This window comes from Equus quagga, chromosome 5 (assembly GCF_021613505.1).
Source record: "Equus quagga isolate Etosha38 chromosome 5, UCLA_HA_Equagga_1.0, whole genome shotgun sequence".
Lineage (NCBI taxonomy): Eukaryota > Metazoa > Chordata > Mammalia > Perissodactyla > Equidae > Equus > Equus quagga.
This window is the reverse complement of record NC_060271.1, coordinates 10627988-10655841: the sequence shown is the minus strand read 5'-3', so window position 1 is coordinate 10655841 and position 27854 is coordinate 10627988. Positions and strand designations below refer to the sequence as shown.

Genomic DNA, 27854 nt, shown 5'->3' with positions numbered 1-27854 from the left:
GCCTTGCCTAACTCCCAGGTTGCTGAGAGGATCAAATGAGAGAAAGGGTTCTAAATTGCTGCCAAAGCACGTTACCGTTACTGCCCACCACACAGCAGGCCAGCGGCAGACTCCATCTCAGACTCAGCTCTCCTGCCTCCCAGACTCTTATTCTTCCTCTGTCCTGGCCCCTCTTATTGACCAGCCTAGGTTTTAGCCTGCTCTAGAGGCAGAGGGATAGACTTGATGACCTCGGGCTGAGCCTCTCTGGGTCTGCCTGATTTGGTTCCAGGGATTGAGAGCACGTAAGAGTTGGGCCATTGCTGTGTTTAACTGATTGAATGACTGATAGTGAATGTGGGTGATGAAATTGTGCCTGCCCGTGAATCCCTGAACTCACCCCTGGAGACTCAGTGTGAACGGGGTGATGGGGAGAAGGCAGAAGGAAGCTCCAGCGCTTGAGGAACCTGCAGACTCTTTGGGGCAGTGAGACACCCTTTTAAGAGCTACCAGCCGAAAATACAGGGCAGAGCATCCAAGATACCAAGTCTGGTGATAATAGTGCCCCGGGGCCCAATGCACATTGCCAGCATTCAAGAAATACTTGCCAAATGAAGGAAAGAATGGTTGACCTGGTGGCACAGACAATCTTTGTGTGTTATCCATGGGCCCCTTGGGCCTTCCATGCTCCCAGGAGATGTGGGGGACACTTGGTCAGGACCTCGGACTGCTCAGCAGTCCCACAGTTGTTTGTCATACTTCTCTGTCCCTGCTCAAGAGAGTCAACCAGGAGAGTCAACCATACTGTGTCAAACCATCAGACCCGCACACAAAACTTGGCCCTTCTCCTTTTCCTACAAAAACTCGATCGCCCTGGGAACTTTGCCATGCTTTGTCACTTTACCGAAGATTTAAGGGTGTCACGGGGGAGGGGTCACAGGTTTTCCCAACTTTATAAGTTGCCCCATAGAACACCCCACCTTCCAAACTCCAAGCTCCTGACCTGTGCCCCCTCCTCAGCCTTCTGGGAAATGTAGTCCAGGGGATGCTCCCTGACCCCTTCCTGCCGCCATCCACAGCTTTCCTTGCAGGAAGGAGGGCTGTCAGTCTGCTTCTCCCATCCCAGAGAATTCCAAGGAATATAGTATTATCCATTTTTTCCTTCCACATGAATCTCCCTAGGCCCTGTGAGTCCCCAGACAAGTTCCCAGGGGGTGGGAGGCGGTTCAGGCTCAGGGTGGAGAAGGCCTTCCTAACACTGAGAGCTGTCTAGATTGCCTGGAGGTGCTGCGCCCCCTGTCACAGGAGGTATGCCAGCGGAGTGAGAGTGCAGCAGGTCCTCATGTGTGCAGCGATGAACTCTCAGGTATTTATTCAACCTGGGGGTTGGAAAGAATATGAAGCCAGGAACAGGAGACCTGGGTTTATGACCCCAACTCTCTTACTGACTCTCAGTGTGGGCCTGATCAAGCCCTCACCTGTCTCTGTGCCTCAGTTTCCCCATTTGCACAATGAGTGGCTGAGTGGGGAGCGGAGGATAGGGAGGTCAGACTCGGTGCTCTATCAGGGTCCCTGTGACTCTGAGACACTGTGATTTCCCGATAGCTCAAGAGTGGAAGGTGATTTGTTTTTTCTGCAAAGGGGACTGAGTGTCAAGTTTGTGGGAAATTGAGAGTGACTGGATCTTCTTATCTCTCTGGCTCCAGGCCCAGCTGGGGTTCCGTTTGGCTGCAGTAGAGGGGAGAGGGGCACCCCAGACCCTCCTCTGGTCTGTGGAGAAAGTGGAGCGGGCCCTTGGCATCCTGCATGGAGTGGGTCCAGCCGGGCAGGGTGGCCTTCCCAGCCTGTGGAGACAGAAGATGGCAGTGGTACAGAGCAGTGTGGCCTTGGTATGGAGAGCAAGAAGGGGAGCACCCCTCCATATCTCTGTGTGGCTCAGGGTCCATGAAGACAGCTCTGCTTTTGGGATGGGGCTGTGGTATGGAGCCCATACCTGTCTGTCATCCTCTTGCAAGGCAGACTCTGTGGGGAGATGGGAAAGCATGGCTGTCTCTGACTTTCATTGAGATTGGTCCAAATATTCCCAAATTTTCCCATCTAAGCTCTACAAAGATCCCTTTGATTCTTAGTAAACATTTTTTGACCAACTACCACATGCCAGGTTTTGTGCTGGGCACTGAGGTATAGGCCTTCAGCTGTGGCCCCACAGTGCACCCACCGCTTGCCCTGCCGTCTTCTGGGACCACGGCCAACTTGGAGCGCATCCTCATTGCCATCAAGTTGGAGGGCATGCCGCTGGGGGGCAGGATGGTCAAGTGCTTCCAGCAGAAGGGATTCTGCCTTGTGGCCTTGAAGCTGCTCAGCCTCTGAGGAACGCCTGAAGAGCAGTGCACTGACCTGAAAGACTGCCCGTTCTTCCCGGGGTTGGAGAAACACACGAGCTCGGGGCCCGTGTGGCCACGGTCTGGGAGGGGCTGAATCTGGGGAAGACAGGGCCAGTGACGCCTGGGGAGACCAATCCAGTGGAATCTAAACCAGGCACCATTTGAGGGGACTTCCGCATCCAACTTGGCAGGAGCATCATTCACACAGCGATTCAGTAAAAAGTGCTGAAAGGGAAACCAGCCTGTGGTTTAAGCCTGAAGGGTTGGTGACCACAAGTCTTTTGCTTTTGGCTGGATCTATGGATAACAGGGGGACAAAGCAGCAGTCCCTTTGACACCACTCGATGTGTCCCTGGACACAGCTTTTCATTCCACTAACTTGGAAGCAGTAGAATCAATCTTTCTTTTCTAAAACATATTTGCCAGTTAAAGTCTTTGGAAATTGGGAAAAAAAGAAAGGAAGGAAGGAAGAAATGGCCCCTGTCTTATCTAAGGAGAAAGAGACAAGCATTACAGCACAGGAGGGTATATTCCCCGACAGGAGCCCACAAAGGGCTATGGCAGCATGGTGCGGGTGAGGGGGCTGGTATCCAGATGTGGTCAGGCCAGACAAGGATACTGAAGTCTAAGCAGGAATTTGCTAGACCAAGGGAATGCAGGGAGGAAACTGGCATGTTCCAAGGAGAAGGAGCAACGCCTACAAAAGCCTATTGTAGGGGGAGAGCAAGGCTCATTCTGAGACCTGCAGTGGCTGTTCCTTGAGTGTGCATGACTGATGAAGAGCAAGGGGTAGGAAGAGTTGGGGAGAGGAGTGTGGGGCATGCAAAGAGAGAGAAGGCCAGGATCAGGCAGGGTCTGGAGCCATGTAGGGGAGGCTGAACATTATCCTAGAGGCTGTGGGAGCGAGTGAAGGGTTTTAGCTGGAATGACATGGTTGGGTTTGTACTTAGAGAAGATGGCAGTGATGCCGTGTGGAAGATGGACTGGAGGGGGAGAGCCTGGAGACAAGCTGGGAGACTGCTCAGTGAATCAGTTGAGAGATGATGATGGATGGGCTGCGGTGGTGGAAATGGGAATGGAGAGAAGTGAGTGGATTTGTGAGATTTTGAGGAGGCGAAGTCAGCAGGACCTTGGTGTCCCATAAATTCTACATTCTGAATGGTTTTGTTTTACAAATCCACGGCATCTTTTTAGCAGTTAAATTTATGACATCCATTAAAATAGTAATAACTAGTACGGCCTTGGATGAGTTTCATTCATGTAGGTTTGGAAATGGGTCTTATCCAGCTAGCACCCACCTCATACTGTAACAGGCAGTCAGAACTTTGGGTCATCAGGAGCTAAATAATTCTGCCTTCTTAGTCAATATAATCATAGCTTAAAGCAGCAAAACTTGATGTTTTAGTTACCTAAAGTTAGTTGGTCACCAAGACCTGGTCTCTCTCCCTCTGGCATCACCCTCCAAACGGTCGTTCACACTGCAGTCAGAAAGATATTTCTAAAATGAAAATCGGACCATGTCTTAAAATTCCATGGTGGTTCTGAGGTTCTTCTCTCTTCTGTCTCACACCCTCTGCCTCAGTGGACCTCGCCTTCCTCCTACCTCACAGGTAGGATACTACCTAGACAAGATTTATTCTCGAATATTCTCACAGTCAGATCTATCCTGCTCTTTGGACCCCAAATCCTACCCAATAACCCTAACCTGGATGCCACACCTCAGACTCAATCTGTCCAAAATCAAGCTCTCGGCCTTCCTTCAGACTCCCACCTCCCGACCTCTCCCTCTTCCAGTTCCTCCCAGTTTAGTACACACTTTCACCAGCCACGTGGGAGTCATCCCCGGTAATCACCTTCCCTCTCTCCCACCCTCATGCTCAACCCATTACTAAGTCAGTCCTATCTACCTGCTTCTTTCCCACTCTGCTGCCAACCCCACCCCCTGCCCCTGAATCTAGACGTCCCTGCTCTCTTGCCGGGATCCCTTCAGGAAACTTTTATCTGGAATCCCTGCCTCCATCTTGCTTTTCTCTAAGTCACTCTCTACAGCAGCCAAAGGGACTTTTTAAAATATAAGATGCATCATGTCATTCCCCACCCCCACCTCCCTGCTTAGAATCAAGCAGCGCTTCCCACTGCTCTTAAAACATCAGCTAGGCTTAACGAGACCCAGTAGGATCTGGCCTCTGCCCACCTCTGGTGGATTTGTGGTGTATCAGGTTAGCGATGCTGGAGTTATGTTTCCCAGAATTCCCTTCACTGCATATTCCAGGTGTGCAAGAAGTGCAAGAGAGTGTTTGCGGGAGATTTGGAAGGAGGAAGTGGAAGCGCAGTCGTATTGTTTTACACTCAGAAGGGCAGCGTAGGGTCCTAGGCCCTGGTGCAGTCGCTCATGTTGGCATAGGGAAGCAACTGTCCTGCGGTTCCTCCACCTGCCCTACCATCCTGGAGCTTCTCCTGGCTAGGGAGAGTGCTTAGCCCCACGGTGAAGGGCCCCCACTTCTGCAGCCACTGGCATACGCCAAGAAGGAGCTCTGGAGGACTGAGAGCTTCAGGACTCCATCTTCACATCTTTCCCCTTCGACTAGCTGCCCTGGCGACTTCAGGCCCCAGGATCAGACGTTCAGACGACAGCCTCAGGCAGACGGTAAACCACCTCCCACAGCGCATTTCAGACCCCTGTCATAAATCCCTGTCACTCCTAGCAGTTCCGTTTCTCTGATTGGACCCTGACCAATCCCCCGCCTCTCCAGGACCATCTGGTGCCCTTCTCCCTTGTGCTCAGTGAGGCCAGCTGCCCTGGCCCTCTGTTTGCTTATTTGTCTGTTGTTTTCTTGAGCACATGACTCTCCGTCCTGTTCCCGAGCCTCTGTGCACTACTCCTTCCTCCTGGATGCTGCGCTTCATGCTGTCCGCCTGACCAACTCCTGTCCATCCTGCGGATCGCAGGTCTGCTACGTCTACTCATGGCACTAAATATTTCTGTTTTTGTGGACCTTTCCAGGTTTGTGGTTCTTTTGTGTGAGCATGTGTGTATACAGTGCGACCATCTGTATCATGTCTGTCTGCCCACTAGACTGTAGTGTTCATGTAGCAGGGCCATAGCCTATTGATTCATCTCATAGAGCCTGGCCTAGCGGAGTGGTCGACGCAGAGTAGTTCTTTAATGATGATTTATCCAAAAATTGAATGAAAGAAGGCAAAAATGAGCAAAGGGGAAAAGAAAGAAAGGAAAAGAGAAAGGATGGAAGAAAGAAAGAGAGAGAGAGAGAGAAACAAAGAAAGAAAGAAAAGGAAGGTAGGAAGAAAGAAAGAAAGAAAACGGAAGAAAGAAAGAAAGAAAAAGAAAAAAAGAAAAAGAAAGAAAGAAAGAAGGAAGGAAGAAAATGCAGTCTTGTTTGTTGTTCGATTTTCATCTACAGGAAAGCCCTCCTAGGCAGGCTGGGGAGAGGCCCCTCTGTGGTCCCCATGATCACATCCCTTCTCACACTGGATTCTGAGTTTATTCTCTCCCCACACACTGTGAACTCTAGGTGGGGCCTGCGTGCAGAGAGGGCAATGAGCATTTGGCAAAAGGATTGAACTCTTGGCAAAGTCCGAGATTCTTAGCCTGGCATTCTAGGCTTTTCCCACAAACTCCTGCTCACCCCTTAGGCTCCTGTCTTCCTCTCCCCAAACTCTACACTGTTACCTGAACCAGCCACACTCCCTCTGAGCTTCTGCACATGCGCTTTCCTCCACCTTGGCTGGCCACCCCGTCCTCCACCTGGCAAAGTCCAGATGCCCTTCCAGCCCAGCTCAGAGAGCAGGCCCACCAGGCCGGCCAGAGGCTGGGAGGCCGGGCAGTGAGGGCTCACTCGGTCTTTGGGGCTGGCCTATTTTTTCCAAGGGTTTTCTTCCTCAGTGACTCAAAGCTTTGCCAGAAATAACAAAGGTCATTGGACCAAAGACAAAGAAGGGAGGGCTTAGGTCAATAAAGGACATGGTTTCCCTGGGTTGTGGGGAGCACACTCCCTCCACTGCCTCTGCCCGGTGGTCCTAAAGCATGCCCTGCCTCTCCCTCCCCCAGGCTCACTGCCTTTCCCTGCACACATCCCAGAGCGAACTTGGGACCACCGGTATGTCCTGTGGTCGGGATTTCCAGTCCCTACACTGCATTCATTTGCTCACATTTACTCCTTTTGGGCTGGGCACTACGGGGACAAGATCAGCAGTCTCTGACTGTAAAGAGATGCAAACAGACAATCTCAGTGTCCTGTGACAGATGGAATCACAGGGGGCTAAAGAAGAGGGGACAAAGGGGGCTTTTCAGGGGAAGTGACATCTAGGCCTGCACCTGAAGGATTAGAGGATTTGCCCAGGCAAAGGAATGGAGAGTGTCCTGTGCAAAGAGGTGGGTGTTCCAGCCTGAGAAAACAGCAGGTAAGGCCTGGGAGCAAAAGAGAAGGAGGCATTCTGGGTGCTGGAAATGTCCAGTGTGACCTCAGTGTGGAGCGTCCGGAAGTAAGGGGAGAGAGGATGGCTGGGACCACATCGCAGAGGGACTTAGGGAGCCAGGATAACAAATGGAATTTATCCAGAGGCCGGTGGAGAGCCACTGATGGGTCTTGGTCTGTCTGACTGTGCATTGGAACTAACTGGCTTTGCCTTTATCGCGCTGTGGAAAGCTGCATTGTAACGCCTCCTCTGCTGAAAGCTCACTGCATGACCTTGGGCCTGTCCTTGGACCCCAAACCCCAACTGTCCCCAGCTCCTGGCCTCTTCATCTAGAAAAACAGGCATTTGGACTAGGTGATCTTTAAGGCTCTGCTGTCTCTGAAATGTGCTGATTCTAGGATATTCTGTTCGATTAGTTAGTGAATCGATTAAGCAACATTTACTGAGCACAGATTTTGTGCCAGGCATTTTGTAAGAAGACAAAGACCCCCACTCTGCAGGAGCTCACAGTGTGCTGGGGAGGCCAATACACAAATCTATACCCACAACACAAAGCAGAAGGAGCTCAGAGCTGTGGGAGCACAGTGGAGGGAGTGACTCACTCTCCCTGGGGCATCTGGGGGCGGCTTTGAGAGGAGGCAGCGATGAGCTGGGCCTTGAAGGATGTGCTGGGGGTGAAGATAGGGCCTGCTTTGTTCAGGAAGAATGAGTCACCTGGGGGGCTGGAGGCAGGAAACGAGGCCCAGAGGCAGGTAGCCACTAGACCCCTGCAGGCCCCGGGTGCCAGGCTCAGAGTCTGCATCCTCTGCAGGGGTGGGAGCATGAGGAGTCCCGAGGAGGGGGAGCCCATTCGCTCCGTCTTTGGGACACTGGAGCGGACTTTGCTTCATTGACTGGAGTCAAATTCCCGAGGTGCACACAGGAAAGGAGGCGTCACTTTAGAGCCCTAGCTGTGAGTTAATGACTGAAATACATGATCTTCTTGTTTCAAGCCTGACAACAACTCTCCAAGATTGAAAGGAAAATTGAGCTTTTCACAGGAGGAAACTGAGGCTCAGAGAGGGTTAGCACTATGTCTGAGGTCACATAGTTAAAAGGTGGTGGAGCCAGGACCACACCCACCTCCCGGTGTGCCTGACTCCAGACTTTTCTTCCCACTGGCCACCCTGGCTGCCTGGTACCCAGGCCTGTGCTCGAAGCAGGTCCTTTCCACTGGACCCAGCGCCCGTGCTCAAGGGCTTGGTCCAAGCTGCTTCCTGCTGTCCTCTGGGGGTGGTAGGGTGTGGAGGGGAGTGTGTTGGGGGGAGGGGAGGAAGCACCCCCCCAATCTGGCCTGTCACTGGACACCCTCCAAGAACGGGCACAGGCTCCCCACTGCCCGGGAGGGAATAAACTCTTGAACTCTCAGCAGAGATAAAAGCGCTATCTCCTCCCAGCCCTGAGTGTCGGCAGATGGGCCTCTTGGGCTGACCTCCAGTGGGTGGGACGCGTGGGGCCTCAGGGTCTGCCTTCCCCTGGAGATGCCCCAGCGCCTGCTTCCTGAGAGTCCATTCAGCACAGCCCCATCTGGTAGAGCCTGGGGTGAGCAAGCAAGTTCTGAGACAGGTACAGGTTCCCAACCCAGCTCTGCCTCTTCCCTGAAGTGAGACTGTGGGCAAATCACTTCTTTGAACCTTAGCTTCTTCATCTATAAAATGAGGATGATAACCCCTCCTAGGGGCCAAGTGCAATTGGTTCCTGGTATATAGCAAGCCCTGTGCAAACGGGGGATCATTTCAATGCAGTGATAAAATGCAGCCCGTCTGCCTGGGTCCAAGAGTCCGGCTCCTCCTCCTCTAGTGTGTGACTCTGGGGAAGTTTACTTCAACCCAGTGCCTTGATTTCCTCTTTGATAAGATGCAGTTATGAGGGCGACCCTGGTTAATTCAGATGAAGCATCTAGGAGAGTCCTGACCCGGGGGCAGGTGCTCTGTGGGATCCGTCATTCATCGTTAGTGTCTCTCTCTCCTTCGCCCTCTGAGCGCCCAGATGGGCGTCCCCTGTCCTGCTCCTGCCCTGCTCTGGTAAGCCCCCAGCTCTCTCACTCTCTTTCTCCTCCTCTGGGCAAACCTCTCTCACCACTTCCCACTTTCCCTCTTGTCTCAGTATGGGTGCTTGGCGGGTCCCTTTCCAGCCTGTGCGGAGGGATTTAAGGCGGATGGGGACACAGGCTTTCTGGCCCAGCTCAAAGTGAGTAGACAACCCCTCTCTGTCTGCCACACCATCTGCCCAGGGCCGGAGAACAGACCATGCTTTTCCTGACCCTACAGACAGATGCCGCTGTGGTGATTCATGGACTCAGGAGCCGGAGAGTCAGGGTAGAAATGGCCTCAGAGGCTCCCTACCGGCGACACGCCCTCACCTCGTGCCCCCAGACCTACACAGAAGGCACCTGCCCTCCCATAGGAGTCTCAGGGTGGAAAGAGGGATCCAGTTTCCCCTGCTGCTAGGAATAATGCCCAAGGACCAGTAGGTCCCTGGCTGCCATGCCTGGGGACGAGCCTGCGTGTCCCTCCACAGTCACAGCCGGGCAGACTGGCTCTGAGCCTTTGCTATTTGAGGGATGTTTGGATAACCTCTTACCCCTCCTCCCCCTCCTGCAAGGCCCCACCTGATCACCCGCACTCGGGGCCTCTGCTTATCTCCTCGCTCTGAACTCCCTATCCATTACTGTGTGCGGAGTTTTATCTGAGCCTCCCTGGAATGAGCTGATTTCTATGAATAATTGGAATAGCTGGCTGGTGACCCAGCACTGCTGCCACCAGGGTGACTTGGCTGCAGAGCGCATGTGCAGCTCTTTCTCTCTCTCCATTGCCATGGCTGTGGTCTGGTCCAGGCTGCCCTAACCTTTTGCTGGATCGCCCTTAACAGCTTTCTGACTGCTCTCACGCCAGGCTTACTGCTCCCTGCCCTCCATCATCCGCTAGTCCATCCTCCACAGCACACACAGATCGAGCTGCAAAGCTCAAACCTTCCTAGAGACCGCCCTGCCCTTGGCTTGTCATTTAGGGCCTTCCTGATTGAAGCCCACTTGACTTCTCAGCCTCACGGGTAAAGATTCACCCTCATGTTCCCTAAGTGCAAAGGAAGGCTTTGCCCAAGCTGCTCCCTCCGGCGTTGTTCATTCAGTCAGTCTGTCTACCACTGTCGAACGCCTACCTTGTCCAGGCCTTCCGTGGGGCACTAAGAATGCAGAAACAAACAAGCACAGACCTTGACCTTAGGCAGCATACGGGCTAGTGGGAGAGGCAGATTCCTAAACAGGTCATCTGTAATGGAGTGAAACTGGTGTTCTAGAGATATTCAGTGTTGGAGGGGGTGGGAGAGTGGGTCTGTGAGAGTCCAGAGGGTCCTAACTCAGCCTGGGGTTAGTAGGGAAGCCTTCCTGGAGGAGGGGGCATAGAGTGAGTTCCTGAAGGATGAGAAAACTGACCAGATAGGCAAAGAAAACTTTACCTGTTAAACGATACTGACCTCTTGAACCAGACCAATTGAAACGCTGCTTCCTCCAAGAATTCTTCCTTGATTAGCAAGACCCACACTGGCCTCCCTCCAGGGCCAGCTCCATGGGCGTGCAGCCTGTGCAGTCACACAAGGCCCCACACTGAGAAGAGCCCCGCCCCCTACTTGGTTTAATTTTCTGCTGTTGCTGTCTTGAAATTATTCATAATTTCAATGATTTTCACTTTTCACTCGGCCCCTCTGAATCATGGAAGCACTGGTCCTCTCTCTCTCAGCTCTTGTCACTTCCAAACCTGTATTGTTTGTGCCCCCCAAATGCCCTATCTTTTCCCTGGGTAGCATCTATACCTCTGGGTGGGTCTGAGTCATCTCTGTCCTCGGGGTCCAGAACAGAGGTGAGCACTGAAGATGCCTCTGTGAAGATTTTGGTGGACGCAAGGAGACCTCACTGGAACACAGCCGTTTCTTCAAAGCCAGGATATCATCCAGTGCGAAGGGGTGTGGTCCAGCCTGCACATGCTCCAGGAATCCAGAGAGATGAGAGATGGCCGTGACTGGAGGTGTCAGAGGGTGTTTCCCAGAGGACCCTCCTCCGCTCCCCTGTCAACTGTCCCTTCTCAGCTGAAAGCCCGTCCTGCTGTCTAATCTCAATTCTTCTTGCTGCATTGCTCCCCTCCCCCCTTCTCCAGGCCTCTCCCCAGGCCTTTGGGCACAGCAGAGAGAAGCTGGGAGGTAGGATGACAGCATCTTAATTTCCCTGCTAATTACAAGCGCTGGGAAGAGGGGCGCTAAATGCCAGATAATTACTCGGGAGGAGACACGCGCCAGACTCCTGGCTGCTCCCCACCCCAGGAATTTCACTTTAATGGTTTTCTTTTCTTCTTCCTTTTTTTTTTTTTAAAAAAAGAGAGAGATAAAAAGAATTAAAGCCCATGGCCTTCTCTCTCCGTAGCGTCAAGAGGTAAAGAAAGCAGTCCTTTGCTTAAAGATCTCTCCTCATCAGGGACCTATATTCTGACCCTCTGCACTGGATCTGAGGAGAAGGTCTGAGCATCCGCAGCCTTGTTTGTACTTGAGTGAGGCTGAGGATGTGGAATGGGGTGGGTGGGGGGAGGAGCCCAGCCATCTCCTCCCTGCTCACCACCTGAGACACACACCAACACACACACACACACACACACACACACACACACACGCACACCACCACCAGGGCTCTGCTTTTGAAAATTGGAAACTTGAGCTGCTGTCTGGCTCAGAGTTGCAGGGCATGAAGAGGCAGGGTGGGGTGCCCTGTGGTCCCTTCCGTGGGCTCTGTCACTCATCCTGAGGGCCTGGGGTGGGGGGGCAGTGTCACCCAGTTGCTTGGCCTCACTCCCGCGCCCTGATGCCTGCCAGCTTCAGGCACAGATTGAAAGGCTCCCAACAGGAAGCTATTAAGTTGATGAGCATTCTTGTGGCCCTGGATTGATACAGTGACGCTCTGTTTCGTAAAGCTGTTATAATTTCCATAATAACATTTTCCTCTTCTTAAATAAACTTGGACCCCAGCCCAAAGAACGTGGCTGGCTTTGCCTGGGGAATTCAGAACCTGAGATCGTGGAGGGAGCACCTCTTGGAAAGGTGGGAAGGGGAAGGGAGACGCACAGCTTCCTCAGCCAAAAGGGTGAGCCTCAGATGGGTTGGGGGAGGTGGGCTGAGCGGGAATCTCAGAAGGACCCATAACTCAGCTCTGGGCTGGGCCAGCGCCCCTCCATCAGCCTGCATAGATTCCTTATATAACACAGGGAGGCAGCCTAGTACAGTGGTGAAGAATATAGACTCCAGGTTTCGATTATAGGCTCTCTATATACTACTGTGTGATCCTAGGCAATTCACTTAACCTCTCTGTGCCTCAGTTCCCTCATCTCAAAAATAGGGATAATAATAGTATATAACTTACAGGAACGCTGTGAGGATTAAATGAGATAATATATGCAAAGTGCCTAAATAAGTAGCTGGTGCAAAGCATGTGCTCAACACCTTTTACAAGGAATTCACACAAATGACCGTGTCTCCTAGATAATTTTACAGTTCGAAGTTTCTCAAGTTCCAGAGTCAGGGAGTAAAAAAATCTTAGCACTTTTGAATCACTGAGTTAAAAAAGTCTTGAGATGATGTAGTAATGAGATGAAACAATAATTAGTAATCTGGAGTCTTAGATTCACAGAATCCTCGACGATGAAACAAAGTGACGTTCACTTCTTAAAGTCTTCAAGGGCAGCCGAACACTAGCCATCCAGCATCTGCTCCCACATCTCTGTGACATGTTGCCTCCTGTGACTGATTACAGACCTGCCCGCTTTGTCAGCCAGGGGGGGTTCTAGTTCTTCTCTTTGGGTACCAGAATGCATCGGCATCTGCTTCCTTCTGCCACAAGAGCCCTGAGAATTGAGAGGGATGGAGACATCTGGTCTACCCAAAGCCTGCTCTTCTCTGAGCTACTTTCTCTCAGAGCAAGGCTTTCCATCGTGTCTCTACTGGGCTCCCTTGGTCCCACCAAGCCCTACCGCCTAATGTCCCAGAGTGAACACCAGGTGCACCTGGCCATGGCAGGGCTCAGGAGCACTCACATCACTCTCCATTATCTTTCACCTTGGTTCAGGACCTTGCTTTTTCTGGCAAGTCAGCTTCTCTGGAGGTCAACTCCTAGAGCCTATTTCAGTGAATAATTACAGAAGTGAGTGTGTGTGTGTGTGTGTGTGCATGCTTTTGTGTGTGCAAATGTGTAGAAGATTGCGAAGGGAGCTTTGAGGCTGAATCTCAAGCTGAGAACACGAAGACTAAAGAGGGAAAAGAAGCAGAGTGAAATGGCTGAAAGTCCTTCCAATGGGAAGGCGGCATCTGCTGAAGTGGTGGCACGTGCAGCAAGCTGGAAAGGGCCCCATCATACATACCTTCCGACTGGTGTGCAGAACATGCACAATTCTCACGATTGTTTCATAATTTCCCATACCCATTTTCTTTGAGAGGAAGCAGACAGTGGGCCGGCAGGAGGTCCATTAGCTCCTAATGCTAGTGTGACTGTGAGTTAAAGGTATTTCCCCCAAATATAACTGGCTGGGCATCTTGACGGGCGTTGAGAATGATGCATATGACTATCTGGGTGTGTCCTGCACCAAGGTGCCTGGCCAAAGGGCAAGTTGGGACCAGTGCTCTGCTCACAAGACCACATTATGACATGGGCTGCGTCCAACAGAAGGGACATCTTTCTCTAAAGCACACACAGGTATCCTAAGGTCTACCAGTAGGCAAGGGGGCGGTGGAGGGGGCGATGAAATAATGAAAAATGTAGGTCCAGGGACATAGGAACTGGGAAGGGTGACAAATTTATTTTTCAGTGAGAGGCACAGAAGTGACTCAAACTCAAGCCCTTTCCTTGAGAAGCTCCAATCTAATGCAGGGAACAGACATCTAAAGAGACTGTGATGAGAGAGCTGGGAGCCTGGAGGAGGGTGGGGATGGGGCTACAGCTCTGGGTCCTGGAGGATGAACAGGGGTACGTCAGGTAGGGGAGGCTGGAAGGGGAGGCCTAGGCAGCATGATGATGTTGGAAAATGGGGAACGAAATATTGTGATTTACGAGAAATATATATTTGGTCATTCAGATAACCAAAATATATTTCTCACATATATTTGGTCTTCGTCCACGGTTCCTGGCTCACAGCTCCCAAAACTCTTGGAATTTCCTGAGTGATAAGAGCAATGAGAGCATCTTTTGTCATAATATTTGGTCTCTTATCCTCAGTTCCTGAAATCCCTTCAGAGCCATAAAGGTGAAATGGATGTCTTGTTATTCATAACAAGCCCCTTTCCACCACAACTGGGTTTATGTTTATGAGGTGAGTTTCAAAAAGCACCCAAGGATGGGGTCTGGTTGCCAGGGAAACCACATATGATTAGAGGGTTGGAACTTTCGGTCCCACCCCTTGATTTTTGGGGACAGGGGTTGAATCAATCATCAACGACCAATGATTTCATCAATCATGCCTATGCAATGAAACCTCCACCAAAACCCAAGAGGACAGGGCTCAGAGAAGTTCCAAGTTGGGGAACAAGAATCCTTCCAAGTGCCACTGTGGTGGGCCCCAATCCCCATGGGGACAGAGCTCCTTTGTTTGGGACCTTGCTCTATGTATCTCTTCATCCGGCTGTTGATTTATATCCTTTAATATCCTCTGTAATAAATTGGTAATCTAGTGAGTAAACAGGTCTCCTGAGTTCTGTGAGCCTCTCTAGCAAATTAATCAAACCCGTGGAGGGAACCTCTGATGTATAACCAGTTGGTCAGAAACAGAGGTAACAACCTGGACTTATAATTGGTGTCTGAAATGGAGGGTGGTCTTGTGGGACTGAACCCTTAACCTCTGGAATCTGATGCTATCTCTGGGTAGATATCGTCAGAGTTGAACTGTAGGACACCCAGCTGGTGTTGGAGAATTGCTTGGTGCTGTGGGAAGCCCCCCTCCCGGACAGTGGAATTGGGTATTAGAATCATCTTAGGAATGATTCTCAGCAGCCAGCACAGGGCTTAGCATGAAGAAGGACCTATCTGATAATGGACGAGTGATTTAATGAAGGTGCATGGGTGAACATGGGGGAATTGGAGGGGATAAAGTTGGGGAGATGAGCAGGGCCTGGATCTGGAGGGTCTCCGCAGGCTGCGTGTGAAGATGCTCCAACACTTCTCTTGCTGTTGAGGAGCTACTGACTGACAAGATCAGCTCTGTTAGAATGATCCCTCTGGCAAACGTGTGGAGGTGGCTCAGAGGGATGAGACTAGAGCAGGGTCACCATTAGCCACATGTGTTGTCCCTGCTCTATGGCAAGCCCAGAGCTTGGAGCTGGGTGAGTGGGACTGGCCAGACTGTGGTGCAGGGACCTCCGAGGGCTGAGGAAGGCAGAGTCGTATGCATGACGGAGCTGCCTGTGCAGCGGGAGGGGGTGCAGGAGGCAGAGGCACCCCTGGAGGCTCCTCAAGCCTGGCCTCACGGATGTGGGCTTTCTCCACCGGCAGGAGCGTTACCTGCCCAGACTTGAGGCTGCAGCACCTGGAGTCTCTCCCAGGATGGACATGAGATAACCTCCGCCCCAATTCCAGAGCTTGGAATCCAGGGACTGCCTGAGTTGCAAGATCAGCAGCTCTGACCCCAACACCTACCTCCTCCCCCAGGCACCTCCTCTGGAAAAGCAACATCATGGCTGCTGGGCTGTGTGGAAAAGGAGCTGGAGGTGGTGGGAGGCTCAGGTGGGCAAGACTGAGGGGTCTGAGAAACAAGCAAAGCCTGAGAGAAGGGGACGCCTATTGAGCCCCAGCTCTGCCCGGTGACCGTGGCTAGGTCGCTATGCCCCACCCTGCCCACATCTAGAGAACTCCTAGAACATTGGTCCAAGGAAGGGGCAGAAGAAGCTCTGCAGCCCCTTCATTTCTCTGATGGGGACCCTGAGGCCCAGGCTTTCTAGTCTGCTTTGAAAGAGGCAGGTGGATCCAAAAGGAAAAGGAGAGAATCTGAAGCTCATAGAGGACCGTGGGGTGAATGTTTCCCCTGAGGGAGGAGAGGGCACTGAGCATGTGAAGGAGGCAGGGGCCAGGCCAAGCAGCCCTTCTTTCTTCCTTGTTTCCTGTAGCCTGGCATTCATGAGCCTCTGTGATCAGCCCTCACCTGTGTCTGCAGCCACGGCTCTAACTTAGGTCTCTCCACCCCGACCTAGGCTCCAGCTCCTTGCTGTTCTCCAAGCTCCTCTCTCCTTCTCTGCCTCCTCCTGTTTGTCCATCTCACGTGCCCTCCTGTATGCTGCCCATCCCCAGTTCCCTTTCCCGTCCGCCTTGGAGTGTCCACCGCCTTCAGCTCAACTGCGCCCCCTCGCCAGCAACCCTTGTACTTTTACCACCTCTCTTTCTGCTTCAGCTTTCAGTCTGGAGCCGTGTCTCTCCCTTCTTCTCTTAGGAAACGTTCTGTTTCACCTCGGATCTTCATTGTGGGTGCCCATGTGCTCGGAGTCAGAGGGCCTGGTTTGAAGCCCTGCTCTTAAACGTGATATAAGTGTGGACATAGTCCTCAACCTCCCAGCGCCTCGTTTCCTTTTTTCTTTCTTTCTTTCTTTCTTTTTTTGACAGGGGAAGAGTCACCCTTCACTAACATCTGTTGCCAATCTTCCTCGTTTTTTCTCCCCTCCAAAGCCGCAGGACATAGTTGTGTATAGCTGTAAGTTCTTCTATATGAGCCACTGTCACAGCATGGTGACGGACACATAAGTGGTATAGATCCACGCTTGGGAGCCAGCCCCGGGCCACCAAAGCAGAGCATGCCGAACTTTAACCACCAGGCCATCAGGCTGGCTCTCATTCCCTCGTTTCTAGAATAAAGAAATACATCTTTGAGACAGGACATCCATCTGTCCTGGCGTGCCTGGGACAGTCCTGGTTTATGCCTATTGTCCTGTGTAATTATTAATAGTACTCCCTTTCACTCCCAGAAGTGTCTTGTTTTGTATGATAAATTATACATTCACCCTACTCCTGAAGCTCTTATGAAGATCAAATTAGATAATCCGATGAGATAACCGCGTAAAGTTTCTCAGCAGCACGCCTGGCACAGAGCGAGTACTCATTAAATAGTCGCTGTTGTTATTTTGTTCCCCACAGACGAGCTCCCTGAGGGAGACACCGTGTCTGAATCTGTTACAATGACCAGGTGAGAATGACAGATAACCCGAGAATTTAGACTACAATCAAGTCCAATAAATGCTCAAGTGATGTTGAGGTGACTTTGTCTCTCTTTCGGGACTCAAAAGCCTGTCAGCAGCATTGTCAATCCCCTTTTGGCCTGAGAACAGGGGAGAGACACATCTCCTGTGCACCTACTGTGTGCGAAGCTCTTTTTTTTGTGTTCTTGAATCCTCACATCCTCTGGGGAGGTGGGTCTTATGCTAAAGGCCTGTGGCCACAAAGAGCAGTTCTGTTTTGGGCTGAGAAGAAATAGGGCCAGGAGTAGGCAGAGATGAAGTTGGAGTCAGCAGTGAAGAGATGGCTCGAGGCTTGTGAGGCCCAGGAAAGGAAGCTGTGCTGTGAGAGCCGCTGCACGGTCTGAATCCAGCCAGAGACATGGGCAGAGTCAAGTCCGCACTTTAGAAAGACGGCTTTGGCCCTGTGTCGGGTGTGAGACCGGAGGGAGATGACTAGCCGAAATCCAGTGGGGAGAGGATGAGGGGCGGGGCCAGTGAACTGGAGAAATGTCCATGGATGTCTGGGGCTCTCATCCTGCTTAGCACAACACCTGATGCACCTTTGTGATTAAGATTGAGAATACTATCATTTATTATGAAAATAATACTAATAGTAAGAATGATAATAGGGCCTACTTTTGAGCATTACGATGTGTGATGGAAAGTGCTTTACCCACATTATTTCATATCTCATATTTCATATCTCATAACCTTCCTATCTGGTAGGTGCTATGACTAGCACCATTTAACAGACGGGGAAACTGAGGTCCAGAGAATTTAGATGTTTTGCCCAAGGTCACCTGCAGCTGAAAAGAGATGAATTGAGGATTTCCAGGCATGGCTGTCCAGCTCCTGTGCTGAGGCCCTCATTTTGCCTCCACACACAGTGCCTTGGAGGGATTTCTCAGTGTCTGGGCCCCAAGGAGAGAGCCGGAAGAGAAGCCCCCGTTGGGCTGGCCCTGGAGGAGAGAGGGTGGGTTTATTGTGTAACGGGGTCACTGAATGAGAAGGGTTCCAATGGCGATGGTGGAGCCTCTGTCCCCCAGTGATGCCTTCCACCGCTAAAGCCTCTGCTGACCTGGGGAGGCAGGGGAGGGAAAAGGAGGGAGTGATCCCCTCCCACCCCACCCACCCGGCTATGGGCTCCCTGGTGCTTCTAGGATCATCTCTCTTCCAATCCCAGCTCTGTGCAGTGGAGCCATCCAGCTTCCTCCAGAGACCACCATCTCTCTTCTAATTGGTGGAAAATTGGTTGCTAACTGTCAGGAAATCGCCGATTTTCCATCCATTACTGGGGGGACCAGGGCTGTGTAGCTGTGGGGGACTCTGGGTGGGAAGCAGATGCTGATTAGGCCTTGCAGTTAACGATCGGGTTCGTGGACCTCCTCAGGCAGTCCTCCCAGACTGCTTATTAACTCCCTGCGAAGACTCATTGGGTTGGAGATATTGGTTAAATGGAACGCAGAGCCACAAAAGAGTGACTATTCATTAGGCTTCGCTTGTGGGGAGGGAGGAGACCTGAGAAAAAACTGTGGCCTCCATCCAGGAATGTTAAACAGCCCCATAAGTTGGCAGAGAACTTTATAATTGCTGCTATTAAAATATATGTATTTATATAGGTGATTTGTCAGAGGAAAGAATTTCGGCACTGGGGGAGATCCTGCTATGATCTCACCTGGGATTAAGTTGTTAGGGACTAGATATTAATTAAGACTGAGGGCCCCAATCCCTTCCTAATTAGCTCCTGGGGTATAATTTGCCTGCAAATGCTACTGTTACAATCACCTTGAATTTGTCTGCAGCTTCCTCCAGCTGGATTGAGTGAGCAGGAGGGTGGGGGGGCGGGGCTGGCGATGGAGACCTGGGTTCCACGTGCACTGCTCTCTCCTTGGCTGGGACGTTGAGCCCACAGACTTGGGGAAGAGTCAACACTGGCCCAAGGTTGGGAATATATTGATGCCCAGCTGCTTCTGCATTCTCTACAAGCCAAGCAATCCAAAGGTTTTACCGAAGAGAAGTCAGGGAGTTCTCCAATGGGACCCAAACTCAACTGTGAACAAGGCTCTTCGACGATCAGGAAATGAGGGCATTTGTCAGTCTCAGTGACGGGCAGAACCGTTCCCCAGCAGTTCTCACCCCACTGAACCCCTCTGTCCTCTGACCAGTCCACCTCTATTCCCTGAACACTGTGCGTCTGTGTTCTCCCAGCTCCAGAAATTCTTCCCTTCTGTTCACCACCTTCCCCACCTGGCAAACTCCTATCCATCCTTTAGCACCTAAATTCAAAAGTCCCTTCTTTATTAATCCTTTCCTGATTGTTCCAGACATGGCTAGTTGGGCCCTCCCCTAAACCGCTTTTCTTAAATCCTCTATTCAATACTTCACCTCTCCTCGCCTTGCAAGATGACGTCTATGCCTTGGTGTCACCTATCAGACTGTGAACTTCTTGAGGGTAGGATCATACCACGTCTGATTCAACTGGAAATCTGCAGAGCTCATCCCAGAGCAGGCAGCAAAGTTGACTGAATTTGCTTTGTGTTTTTGGCTCGCGAGTGTCTTTGAGAAAGGACTCCCAGTCCTTTGCCTCTGGAGTGAGGAGGAAAATGGGCTCTGAGAGCAGGTGGTGCCCTGGTTCTTGGGTGGTGTCTGGGGCTGTGGGGTCTGGACCCTGTTCTCAGCCCCAGCACAGGCACTTAAGAGGGAGTCCTAAGTCCCTACCTTACCCAGGGCTTCTGGGCTTGAGGCAGACTATTTGAGAAGCCAAGGTCTATATCTTTCTGTCCTTCTTCCTGAGATCCCTAACACAGACCTGGGTGTATGAATGGGGTTTGGAGGAGAAAGTGAGGCTGTGTTGTACTGAATCCGATTGGCCAGGATGGAACCCACAAAAGAGATTGAGAAAGCCTGTTCAAACCCAAGCCCCTCGGCAGAGGCGTTTGCCCGCAGCTCCCTGGGCTGGGGGCTGGGGATCAAAAGCAAGGGAGGTGCTGGTGACTGGAAATATAAACAGGTTCAAGAAGGGCTTAAAGAAATTCCTGGATGACAGATCCCTAGCAGGTAACAGGTCATTAATAACCATGAAAGATGATGACAATAACAATAATAATTAATAATAACACCTCCAAGAGAGCTTTTATACTTTTAAAAGCTTTCTTTTCTTGCCACTATCTAATTAGATACTCACCACCCACTTGGGGGAGGGTGCGGATGCTCAGAAAGGTGAAGGGACATGCCTGAGGCCACACAGCTTGTTCAGGGCAGAGCTGGCAGTGGATCTGAGGAGCGTTCCTGACTCCCCCCCAGGACTTTCTTAGTGGGTGGGTACACTATTCGGGGGAGGTGTGGGGTGCGTCCTGAGCCTGGAGCCCCGTTTCTGGTCCCCAGTCCCGCATTGTCACACTGCTTCGGCAAACTCTTCACTCTAAGCGTGTACAGGGTCCTTGTCCTGCGCTGTCCGTGATCTGCCACATGACCTTGAGCAAGAGTCTCCCACTCACTCCAGTTTCTCCATGTGTGCAATGTGGTGGTTGCATATTCTGGGAAGTTACCCTCTTGGATCCACTCTTTCCTGTCTGTCGGGCGGGGTAGTAAGAGTGCCTGTCACGAGGCGTAAATGGCGCAGTACAGGGAATGTGCTTAGCGACCTGCCTGGCACGCAGTGAGCCCTTGGCAAGTAGGAGTTTGGGGTGATGCCTAAGGGGAGCAGCCCCGGGTGACCCGCTCCAGGCTGGTGCGGGACAGGCTCAGAGGGCAGAATTTTGTCTTCTAGCTGTCTGTCTGCTGTGCTCCCACACAAGGGTTTTCCAGCGGGTTCTGTGGACACTGGTGGACTTCTGGGCAATCTTCCTCAAGTTTCAGGGACACCGCAACACTTCTCTAGAAGGTTACTGGTGATCTGTGGTACCTTGCTAGACTCCCAAAGGGGCTATTTTATGTAGAGTGAGGCTTTGGAAATGCTGTGAATTCGCCAGATGTGCTCACATCTGAAGTGCGTGAGGATGTTTGCTCTGAAGCTCCTTTCTCTTATGTTATCCTCGCATTACCCGATCGTTTGGAGGACTTGTTCCCAAGTGAAAATCATGGTCCCCCTGGGGGAGTGAAAGGAGCCAGTGCTGCCACCTACAGACAGAGAAGTGGTTAGATCATTTCACGAGGAGCCTGGTTAACAGCAACAGAAAAAGAGAGGAGAGAATTCGTTACCAACCCCAACTGCCCTCTCCTATTAGTACCCTTATATTTTAAGACCTATCATTGTTCTCCACTATTGTCTTCAGATGTCCCACCTTAATTGAAATTTCTGGTTGCAAACCCAGATGCATCTGGTGCCATTTCCATTTGGGAGTACCACTGGAGCACCGACACCATCACAGTGCCTCATATAGAGTACGAAATGATTCAATTTCATGGATTGTTCATTATCAGTGAATGGCTATTATATATTGTGGAATTACCTTGGTATCAGATCAAGATTTGTGAAGGTCCTGTGCAAAGCTTCGGTTAAGCAGATCCCACTGGGATGGGATGATCCAAAGGGAGGTTCTAGGAATTGGCCAAAGAGGGAATTTTTGTCCCTGTGGATCAGTGGACTTAGAGGAGCTCCCTGCAGCACAACTTGGGCCAGTGCCTGGAGAGCAAAGAGGGCATGTTCTGGGGTCAGAGATGTATCTGGCTGGTGTGTGGAACAGGGAGGAGAGCTGTGAGTCCCTACACTCCAGGTCTCATGGTGGCATTGTGATTTACATAGCCACAAAGATTGTCAACAGTAAGTGAACTTGCATTGGACAACGGGGCAGGGGGACAGAGATGTTATAGACTGAGAAAAGCAGACATATATAGACTATTCTTAGGGCAACATACACTAGAACACCTCAAGGAGCCCAGTGGAATCTTCTCCACGTATCAAAGGAGGAAATGGGAGCTCAGAGTGGGGAAGTGCCCTGCTCCACGTCCTCCAGCAGGTCCAGAGCAGAGGCAGGACTAGAACCTAGTCCCCGGCCCCTCCCCACAGGAGCTCTGGGAAGGCTCTCACAGCAGGTGACCTCCCCCCGAACAGGACCTTGCTCTCCACCCAAAGCTCCCTTTCCCTGAGGGCTACGGCGACGAAGCTTAATCTTTAATGAACTGGCTTTCAGTTTAACTTCTGCTTGGCAATGATTAATACCCAGTGACCTACTCTGGCATCTGGGGATCCTGACCAGGACTGACCCACAAGGGTGTTGGTGGCCTCCAGGCCGGGGCGTGGGCTCGTATGCAGCTGGATGAGGTTTGAAGTTGTGCTGGGATGGCCTCGTACCTAGAAGAATCCCTTTTCTCCTGTGCCTGGAATTCCATCATTAGATGTCACTCTTCGGAAGACATCACACTGCCCCTATCAGGGGAGCGAGGGATCCAAGTTGTGTTCAAAATCCTCATTGGACTATCGATTGGACAGTTCTGGTGTCCAGCAGCTCAGAGGAATGACAGGATTCATGATTTTTAGTCAAAGATTACCAGGCTAGTGTGACGTCACTGGATCCACAGCACAACCAGACCGTATGCTTCTTACGGGTGAGGGCAGGGTCTGGAGGGCAGAGAGTGTGGGGAGAGAACCCCGAGATTTGCAACTGGGGAGACCTCAGTGCCCAGTCTAGCTTCTGACAGTCGCTAGCTGGAAAATTTGGGTAAGGCTCCCTCAGCCTCAGTTTCATTGTCTATCAAGTGGGGAAAAGAATACCTCCTTCCAGAGCCTTCTGAGGATGAAAGAGAATGTGCATGTAAATTGTCTGACATAGAGCAGGCACCAGCAAGCTGGTGTTTCTTCTCCCGTTTTCTGCCTTCTCTGACTTGCTTTAGCTGACCCCTGGAGTGAGGGAGAGAAGATTCCAGGTTTATCTGGGGCAGAGGGTTTTTCTCACATGCTCTGGGATCGTTACAAGACCTGGGTCCTCCCTGTGTGACAGAGTTAGCCAGGCATCAGAGCTCAGCCTTTCCTCCTCTGGAGGCAGCTGGAACCAGTGAGCAGGGCTGGGTCCACATCCCTCAGTGTGCACCTGCCTCTTCTGCTGACGAGGGCAGGGAGAGCGCCTCAGTCTCAGTCCATCACCGCCTCTTGCCTCTGTTTTGTGTCTTAAAACCAGCACTGAGTTCGGTGGCAGCTTCCTCCCGCTGCTGCCTTGTGGGCTCTCTCACACGTTGGCATCCTTGGCTTGGTGCTGTGTTTCAGTCCTCTGCCCAGGCTGCTGCAGTGTCTGTTCCCAGGTTCCTTGTGAGAAGCATTGCCAGACAGGAGGACTAAATGAGACAGTGGCATTCCCTCCCTTTACGGGCCAGCTGTGCGGGGCTGCCCACGGCTGCCTGAAGATGCCTTCCTCTTTCCTGTCTCCCTGTCTTCTTCCTCTCACCTCTCTGGACTGCCATTCTCAGAAGCTCCATCTGGAGAACTGCTCATCATTTGGATCAGGGATTCCTTTCCTGATCCCTAGACTCTGGGCCCCCGAGCCCTTGGCTTCCCCATCCCAGCTTTCATCGCTCTGCATGTGGTCTGTGTGCCTGCCCGTCTTTCCTATAGACTGGAGGCTCTATGAGTTCCCAAGTCCTGGTTTGGGGCTCAGTGCCCAAGGCCATTTTTCTGGGCTCGCTGAAGTGAAGTCCTGTATGAAGGCAGGAAAGTGGCTCTCATGGGCTCCCCAGGGAGGATCGATTGGGAGGCCTAGTTTGGGGGGGCAGGCAGGCAGAAGCAGGGAACCATGAAGCCCCTGGCGGAAGCCGTGTCTCCTGCTCTGTTTTGGTTTTTGCTTTTGTGTGCTTTTCATTTCAGAAGTTAATCTAGTTAATGCCAACGATGTCATTTCGGCAAGCCAGCAATTTCCTTTTGCCCTTTATTTAATGAGCCCCCGCCCTCACCCCAATCTCTATAATAAAAGGCATGCAGGTGGGTAATTACAGAGGTGTGAAATAGGGGTGCTGGGCCAGGGCCAGCTGAGCATTCTGGAGCATCCGTTGGGGAGGGTTCTGGGGGAACTACCCAGCCCCACTAGTCAGTTCCAGGTAGGGAATTTGAAGCTTAGAGAAGGTGAGGAACCTATATAAGGCTATACAGCAGGCAGAAGGCAGGGCCAGAACAGGAATCCAGGTCCTTAACCCCCAGCTGGGGTCCTTCCCACTCCTCAGTGCCAATTCTATCCCTTTATGTGTATCCTAGGGAGTATGCCATGGGAGTTCCCACCTGCCATCAATTCGTCCATCCACCCATCCATCAACCCACTCATCCATCCATCCATCCGTGTGTCTCATATTCTATAGACACCTGTTGAGCACCTGCTGTGTGCCAGGCACTATGAATACAGCAGGGACCAAGACTGTCACAGCCCTGTCCTCACAGAGATTGTCATCTCCAATTACAGTCACATTCAACCTGATGGAGGCGCACAATGTGAACAGATGGTTTCGGTATGAGGTTCAAGAGCTATGTTTGGTGTAAGCATCGGGCCCCTAATTCTGCCCACGAGGTCACGGAGAACTTCTCAACGGAGAGAATAAGGCATTGTAATGAGTCTTCAAGGACAGGAAAGAGTTTGCAAAATGTGATGTGCTAGAGCATAAAAAGTTTTTAAAAGGATCTGGAAGGACATTGACCCAAATGTCAACAGGGTTTATCTCTGGGGAACGGGAGCTGTAGGGTAGTGAGTGGGAAGGGAGAGAGGACAAATCTTTACTTTCTATTTTCTTTCTTTGATACTATTTGAATGAGAGTGTGTATGTATTAGCATTTAATAAAAACAGATATTTCTATTTGGAAAAAATAGTCTAGGGTATTTAAGGAACATCAAGTGGCTCAGTGTGACAAATGCAGAGTGTTGGAAGAGAGAGGGAGTATATGAGGCCATGGAGGTCAGCTGAGGTCAGTCTAAGAGGCTCGGGAAATGATAGCCTAAGGAGTTCTGATTTTAACCATAGAGGCCCATGAAGGCAAGAGAAGAGGCCACATCTGCAGAGCCTAGCAGTGCCTGGCACATATTAGATGCTCAATTAAAATTAATCCAGACCTGGCGTAGAATGAACAGGGACAGCCAGATAATGTGGAGTCATCTAAGGTGTGGAGGGCTGTGAAGATGTGGTGTTTTGCCACCATGTGTTGGTGGCAGTGATGGGACAGTGGGGAACCCACTGTGGGAAAATGTGTACCCGCAGAAGTGAGTAAAGTAGTGTGAGGAATCCTGTACAAAGAGAGGAAGGAATGCAGTGGTTTCTTCTCAGACCAGAGGAGTGTGGAAGGGGTCCAGACCTGTGGACATGGGCACAGGCTGACAACCACGGGGAGCCCTTTTTTATATAAGAAAATTCTCGGCACACAGCCTTTTTCAGACCAGACAAGAGATTTTGGTGTCCTTTGTGGCCACAAACCAGTTAGAGCAGGTCACCATCACTGTTGCCTCCCAGATGTGTCTGCTCGAATCTCTCTTCCCTTTGGTACGTCTTCAACACTCCAGCGGGGGGAGCCTCCTAAAATGCAGCTCTGACCGCCTTGCCTCCCAGCTTGAGTTCCTCAGGATGCAGTTCAGTCCCTCACCCCGGCCCAGGAGGCCGTTTTGATCCACCCCTGCTTATTTCTCCAACCTCATCTCCCATGATCTCCTACTCAAACCCTACCCTTCAGCCAACGCCGTCGCTCCCAGTTAACCAAGCTACTTTGTGCCTCTCTTTCTGCCTGGATCAATTCTTCCCTTCTCCTTAGGAGGAGCCCACCCTCACCCCCTCCCTCCACCTCCCATTCCCCTGCTGAACACTGAGCCCTCCTTGAAGGCTCCACTTTGGGGCTGTCTTCCCTCTGCAGTCTTTTCTGATCACATCCTCGCTGCTATGTGTGCTTCACTCCTCTGAGCGGCCTCGCTGATGCCGTCCTTGGACCTTGTGCCCAAAGTGCTCTGTACAACTAGATGGATTTACTAGTAAAGCACCACGACACCTCACTGAACTTAGTATTTGCATGTCCACCTCTCCCCTGCCACCCTCCCCACTGTCCCCTCTTCCCTGACTATAAGTTCCTCAATGTCAGGGACTATCATCTTCTCTGCTGAGCACCAGGCACAGAGGCTGGGACGCACCAGGTATTCAGTAAGTATTTGGAGACCAATGCATGAATGAATAACAGAACATCCCTCTAATGATTTCTCTTGTAAAACAAAAAATCATATCACACCCCTACCTTCCCTCACTTTGAGGTGCCAGGAGGGTCTCAACATCCCTATAAGAGACGGCCTCCTGCACTAGAAGGATGCTAGGTAGGAAAGCAGGGGACCTGAGTTCTAATCCAAGTCCCTCCGTCCTTGGGAGATGCCCTGTCCTTCTCTGGGCCTCAGTTTCCCCATGTGCACAGTGAGGATAATCATCCTAGTGCTACTTTCCCATAGAAATGTTGTGAAGCTCAAAGATGAGACCAAAACCACTTACTGTGCAAACTCCAGGCAGCACTGATGTGGCAGCTGTGGGGGGGATGTGGTCGTCTGCCAAGCAGCCATGCCCAGGTTTTTTGCTGGGGAGGCTCCACACCCACGGCTGATGGGGACCTACTCAGAGACTCTTTCTCCCTTCCTCCAGTTCACCCATGTTGTGGGGCTCAGAGATGTTAATTATTAGGCCCCAGCCCACCCGGAGAGCCTCAGATGAAAGCAAGCTCAGAGTGTAAAGTCGAATCGATGCCCCGTGCCTGGCGTCAGGGCCTCGGCTCGCTCTGCCTGGAGATGGATCATTAATCCAGACACTCTGACCTGGACCACTGGGCCCAGGAGGTCCTGAAACATTCCTGACCACCCACAGCTCAGAAAGGCAGCCCCACGAGGCAGCCAGCCTGCTGCTGAGTCTCAGAATTTTGCAATCTCAAATGTTAGATGAGATCCGGAGAGCAGCTAGTCCAGACTCCCATCCAGGGCAGAAATCCAGGCTCAGTTTGTACTCTTGCCCCTGAGAGATTATCTGCAGAGGTGCATCTTGACTGACTGCCCTGGACTTGGAGAGGGCAGATCTGTGTGACTGTGGGCCTTGCCTTCTCCCTCTGTAGAAGTGTGACAAGGGTACCTAACCCACAGGACTGATGTTAGGCATAAATTAGTTTGCTTGAAAGTTTTATTCTGAGATTTGTAAGAATGATGTGAGCTGTCATTATCATCGTGAACATTATGAGCTCCTATCCCTGGGATGTATTAATTTTTTATCCCCAGAGTCTTTTTCCACTGATAAGGGGTTGCTTCTCTGCTTGAAAACTTTTATGTGCTGGGGCCTTAAATATAAAATCAGGCCCCGCTTGCCTTGCACCCAGGGACTTTCAGCCCATGGCCGCCATCTCCCTCCTCACCTGCATCTCTCTACCCACGAATTGCCTCATAGACACAGAAAATGGACCTTCAACACCCCCTTAGCCTGGCACGTCCGACTCCTCACCCCTTTCCTCTTGGTGAATTTCCACCCCTCTTTCGAGGCCCTGCTTAACTATCGCCTCTCCCGGGAAGCTTCCCAATTCCCTGCCACAAACCTCTGCTGAAGTTATTCGTTGCTTCCTCTGAGTTGGTGTGGCATGTTGTTGCTCTCACTACCATTGTCCCATGGGATATTGTTTGTGTTTTAGCTATTTTTCTTCTTGAATGAATAGGGAATATTGAAATGCATCTTCCCTGGGAGACTGGCCTTATTCAGCTAATTACAACATCAGTACTGGTCGTTGTTCCCCTGGGTGATGTTTTTGAACAGCTGAGTACCTGGGTTCTAGACAAAATGGCTCTAGAATCAAACAGCTCTGGGTATGAGTTAATACTCAAC

The 27854-nt window shown here is 51.4% G+C and overlaps 1 long non-coding RNA gene across 1 annotated transcript; it reads right to left on the bottom strand.

The window, feature by feature from the left end:
- Positions 1-1276: 1276 nt before the first annotated feature.
- Positions 1277-26598, bottom strand: LOC124240360 (uncharacterized). The gene is made up of 3 exons (XR_006888847.1): positions 26493-26598; positions 3773-3861; positions 1277-1823 (listed from the first exon to the last, which is right to left on the bottom strand). It is a non-coding gene; the product is annotated as an uncharacterized LOC124240360 (long non-coding RNA).
- Positions 26599-27854: the final 1256 nt, after the last annotated feature.